Source organism: Octopus bimaculoides, chromosome 2, assembly GCF_001194135.2.
Source record: "Octopus bimaculoides isolate UCB-OBI-ISO-001 chromosome 2, ASM119413v2, whole genome shotgun sequence".
In the NCBI taxonomy this organism is placed as follows: Eukaryota; Metazoa; Mollusca; class Cephalopoda; order Octopoda; family Octopodidae; genus Octopus; species Octopus bimaculoides.
In genome coordinates, this window is record NC_068982.1 from 73,150,880 (window position 1) to 73,157,194 (window position 6,315).

Genomic DNA, 6,315 nt, shown 5'->3' on the forward strand with positions numbered 1-6,315 from the left:
TATATATATATATATATATTAATGTGTGTGTGTGCATGTGTATGTGTGTGTACGAGCAAACATGTATATGTATGTATGTACGTATATATATATATATATATATATATATATGTATGCACATGCATACATACATGCATACACACATACATACATATACATTCAAACATCTATACATACATAAGATAGGATTCAGGTATTGATTTCCACTTGGTAGTTAGTTAGCACATTATTTATGTCGCTGATGCTCTACCATAGTGTGTGTGACAAACCATGTTCGGAAATGGATATCGTTGCAATAAATATATTATATTCACATACACGCATGCATACACACAAGCGCGCGCACGCATGTACGCATGCACACGCACGCACACACACACACATGCATCTATATACATTACACTTAAGGTCTCAAATTCACATATACATAGCTACGTATATAAATTTGAAACCTTAAACTCCAAACAACGTCAGCTGAAACAAGAACTTACTGTCCTGAATTGCAAATGAAAATTGCCGAGTAGACTGTTTGTCAAAGATACTAAGTTAGTAAATTGCAAATTCAACGTAAACACCACAATTTCGGTAAAAGGCGTCCCACCAGATGAACAAATTGAACGCTACTCGAATGCTAGAAATTATAAGATCAACAAGAAATGTGGATGGAAGGGAGAAGCAGAAAGAGGCAAAAAACAATATATAATAAATGGTACAGTATTGAAATATGTTCTAAATAAAATGATGCGTAGGTAATCCCGAGGTACAGACGACATGGTGGAATAGAGATGAATGATTAAAAAAAATATGGCCATCACAACTTTCAGCCAATAAAATGAATACTGTTTCAATGCTTATCTTGACTACTACATTTGGTTTTGTAAGTATTGATATATGGTCTTGGTACTTGAATCTGACCTTTTTTGTCTAGATTTGGTATCGTTGAATGGGGAGATCCATTAGACATACCCAACTGACAAGGAGCATTTACTGTTTTCACTCCAAAACATAAGCTAAAAACTGACCAATCAGAAGCCGGTCAGAACATCATGTATATTATATACACAATGTTTCTGTCTAATCTGCAAGGCAGTGCTTCTATCCAGTCTTCTACAGAGTGTTTCTATCAGTTCTTCTAGTATATTTACGCACCCAATATTAAAACACCTGACCAAGGTGGAGAAAATAATGAATGTTGGGGTTTATGAAAGATACAAAGGATCAAAATAATACAAGAAGAAAAATCAGAAGCTGCGGGTATTTGTGTGTAGTGAGGCCGGGCGATAAAAAAGCCTTTGATACCAACAGGTGAATTATAATAAAACATAATTACTGTATTTACTCATGTTAAATCGCACCCTTTTATAATTAATTCTAAATGGAAAAAACTGGGATGTGACTTATACTTGGGACAAAGCTGATATCAAGTGTGAATATGATATCAAGTTTGAATATGGAAAAAAATGTACCAAGATTAACATTTTATGTTAAATGTATACGTTACCTAAAGTTCCACAACCGCTGTGAGCTATTATTTAACACTAGCCAAAATATGATCCAACACTTTACATCAGGTAAACCAATTAAATTTCACCAATTAAATTTCACACATACAACCAATTAAATTTCACACATAGAATGTTAAAATTCTATCGTATAGAACGAGAGCTTTTAAACACGGCCCCTCGTTCTCTCTTTAAATTCTTTATCCTAGCCACTCTCAAAACATGGTATTTACGGGAACAGAGACCTTGAATCTAGAAACATTGGTATATCTTCTTCAGAAGCAACTTCAAATCGTGTGGGTCATGTATTAATTGCATCAAAAACCAAGTGTATCGTAGAACCCAATATTCTACTGGAACGAAATTGAATGAGTCCAAACATTTTTCGGTGGTAAGAGAAAGAAATTTGTAACCTGAGAAGACAACTTTGCAGTAACTTATGTGGTTAGGTTAGAACGAGCATTTTGGATAAAATTAGAATATGAAGTATGAAGGAACCATTAACAGAATGAGAGAAAGGTGCGGGGCATTGGAAGAAACGAATGATTAAAGAAAATATGGCCATCTCAACTTTCAGTCTACAAGACGATCTTTGTTCACAACATTGCTTCAAAGATTGTCTTGACTACTACTACATATATTTACAACAAAAATTTAGCAAGTTCAATGTAGGAACTCATAAATTCCTCAGTATTACTGGAAGTTTCAACTGAACATAGACATGCGAGGGTGAAGTTTGTTGTCGCATTAAGCTTCATTTCACTTTGTGAAGAACCACCTCTAAACATCCACACTCATCTCATATGCAACACTACGGATTACTACTACTACTACTACTACTACTACTACTACTACTACTACTACTACTACATCCTAAAAAACTCCCCAACTCAGTCCGGCTAAGCATAAGAAATGTATAGACATAGGATTAATTGCATCGTCTATGTATATCCACACTACCCTTATTGCCTTCCATAATGATTCACAGCTGGCATATCGGAGTTATTAATATATTTTGATATAATGATATAAGTCGGCGAGCTAGCAGAATCGTTTACTCGCTGGCATAGTGCTTAGCGCCATTTCTACCGTTTGTACGTTTTGAGTTCAAATTCAGCCGAGGTTGACTTTGCCTCTCCTCCTTTCAGTGGAGTCGATTACACCCTCTCCCGGAATTACTGGACTTGTGCCAAAATTTGAAAACAATATAAAAAATGTATAACATAACTATAACAAATTGGCTGTATAATTAAGAAACTTACTTTGAAAACAGCGGCTTCGAGTTCAGCTTCACTGCTCAATCCCTTGAGTAAGTGTCTTCTACTACAGCCCCGAGTCCACCAATATACTGTCGACCCTAAAACCGTATGAAATGCTCCTAAGCATTTTGCCCGGTATGCTAACTATTCTTTTCTACTCTAGGTACAAGGCCCAAAATTTGGTACTTAATTTATCGACTCCGAAAGGATGAAAGGCAAAGTCGACCACGGTGGAATTTGAACTCAGAACGTGAAAACAGACGAAATACCGCTAAGCATTTCGCCCGGCGTGCTAACGTTTCTGCCAGCTCACCGCCCTAGCTACATCGTGATATGAAATCAATCTCTTCAGTAAAGAAAATAAGCAAAAAAGGAATCCTCGTGAAATATTTTGCTTGAGTTTCCGAACCTGATAATAATATTGGTCAGTAACATAGCTAATTAATTTCATGCGAAACATGAAATTAAAACTCACTAATCATTTTCCAAGCAGTATTGGCAAATACTGCCAAATGCACCAACAACAAAAAGAAAAAAGAGCTAGCAAGGAAACCTCTTGCAAGTAAACTGAAACCAAACGATCCTACTGTATTCACAAATGGTCAAGGATAAGGTAATATCAGTATATACCAGAAAATTACCGGTACCATATTTGGCGAACAGAAAGTAGAAAAAAATAGTGGTTATCATTGAGCAATGCAGTCCTTTTTGATCTCCCAATCTCTCTGTAACAAACTACAATTTACTGCAAAATACATAATGTTGCTGCATTGAGTCTCAACCCCAACAGTCATTGAACTACTTGAAAAACTACTTCCAAACATCTTATCGCATATCCATTGCCCCGGATGACTACTACTACAGCTATATCATTCTAAAAAAAACTCAGCTCAGCCAAGTATAAGAAATGCACAAGCACAAAATTAGCTGCTATGTCAATGAATAGGCAGACTACAACAATATGTACTTTACAGCGATTAACCACATGCATGTCCGAGTTAGTAATACATTTTAATACATTTTTATATATAACAAAGGTGGTGAGTTAGCAGAATCGTGAGCCCGCCGAGCAAAATCCTAAGCGGAATTTCGTCCGTCTTCATGTTCTGAGTTCAAACTTCGCCGAGATTTTGTCTTCGTCCTTTCGAGGTCGATAAAATAAGCACAAGTTAAACAGTGGGGGTCAACGTAATCAATTTATCCCCTCCCCTAAACTTGCTGGCCTAGTACCAAAATTTGAAATCAAAATAATATATAACAAATTGGTCCTGATATAATGTTAATATCATTAACATTATTATTAACATTATAATGACGGCAAGCACTCCGGGTTTAACAGCATTTCGTCAGTATATAAGTTCAGAGTTCAAATCACGCCGAAGTCTACTTTGCCTCTCATCCTTTCAGGATCGATAAAATAGGTATTATTTGAGTACTGGGGTCGATGTAATCGACACAACCCCTTCACCCGGAATCGCTCGCCTTGTGCCAAAATCTGAAATCAGTATTATTAATATTGTATCTGACCAGCATATCCTCTCTGTTCTCTACCACTGTTATTCGTCGCCATATTTCTAATATTGGCTACAAACTGTCCTTGTCGTTTAGTAAAGAAATCTCTGTCTAAACACTTGCATAGACTTCTTTCCATATCACATAGATACTATGTGACGTGGATAGACTAGATTTAAAGAAAGTTATTTCACTGTCTTCACTCATATTAATTTAGTTAATTCAGTGAGAAGAAAAGGAGATGAGAAAATTTACTCAGTTTAAAAAAATTAAGATGGCGTCCAACTGTGTAAATCATTATTGCGAGTTCTATTTCATTTTATTAATACAGCGTGCTAAAATAAGAAATTCTAAAAGTTCAATTAAAATTGTAGGGTGGCTGGTACTTGTCAGTCTAAGAGTCATTAGCCTCCATATTTTCTCATTCACCCACCTCCATTATTTTTCTTCCATAGTCTTCTTCTGATGAAAGACTAGTCTCCGAAACGCCAAGACTACTTCCTTTTAAATGTCAAACTTATACAACATTTAAAACTTGTTCCACCTATGTTGTATTCTTTTCATCTTCATTGCTTTTATAATATATTACTTACTCTGTCTCCTCACTCGTTTCATGAATTTTTCTTGGACAGTCTTTAGTTCTTCTACAGTTCTTGATTATTCACAATAGTATTCCACTCAGTGGATGTAGCGCGCTTAAAGAGTTAATTTCCAATCAGTTGATCCAGAACGCACACCTCCCGATTTTATCTTCATAACATTGTTTATGCTTGTTGGCTTCCTAAAAATAATGCCTGCTAACTCCTCGGGTCATATTGGTGTTTGAAAAATCATTCTACCAAACAATAGCAGAGTTGAAGTGATTTACACTTCCATACTATTTCATTCGAGATTTATATTCTGTCTCTTCTGGATTGGTTTTGCAACTACAACCATATCATTTGAATAAATGAGTATTTTTTCCTCGCCATTAACTTTCTGTCATATATTTACCCATTCTTTCTTAATTTCCCATTTGTATTACTTTCTAATATTTCTTCCAACTCTTTCCTACAACCTATGTCATTGTTTCTTTTCTCAATTGCTCTTTCATTTATTTCCTCCACTCCTTCTCTCCCTCGCCCCCCTCTCTCTCTCTCTCTTTCTCTCTCTCTCTCCTCATTCTTATTTGCATTTTCTCACCGTTTCTCTTTTACCAAGACTCAACTGTTTCCGTTACCATTATTTTTCCCTGTTCTACCGTCTCATTCTTACCATCTATCTTTTATCACAATCATCAGATTTTTTTTAATTGTTATTTACATCCCGTCTTTATCTTAAACATTCTTTTTCACCTTCTATTTCTTACCATTTCCTTCTTACTCGCCCTTTGATCAATTCTTCTCTGTTACAAAATTTTCACAATTGAGAAGGAGTTACATCACAGTAAAGTGGCAGATTAAATCAACCATTCACACCCCCCAATGTCAAATTAATCTTAAGTGCTGTTCTCACCTACATTCTCTTCCATCATGCCACCTCTCCTAATTATGCATTAATTCATAGTTACTTGCTGCTCACCCAGTTATTTATTTATTATACCCGAGAAGATCAATATGGAACGTATTGATCAGTAGCTTGGAATCATAGAGAAAGAATCGTTCGGAAAAAATAGCCAGTATTTTCTAAAGGAAACGAGACTGAAAATTTACTTGAACCACTAACACTTCCAAGTTGCTAGGGTAACAACATGGCATCTGTCGTTGCTAGTCTTTCAGCCAGTCTATATAAGGGAGCCAATTCCCTGTAATGTTGAGAGCTGTTGTTTAAAATGTTTTCTTTTTGTATCTCTTAACAGAGGTTTCAATAAGTCAGCTGCATTGATAGGGTGCTGGCAAACCAACCTAAAATAGATCCTCTGCACAGTATTACTGGTACCATGTGTACGTAGAGAAGATAAAAAACTGATCACTTAGCTGCAGATGTTATAGGGAAACTCTTTTCTACTATTAACTAATAGCCCCACGTGTATTTGTATATATATATATATATGTATATATATA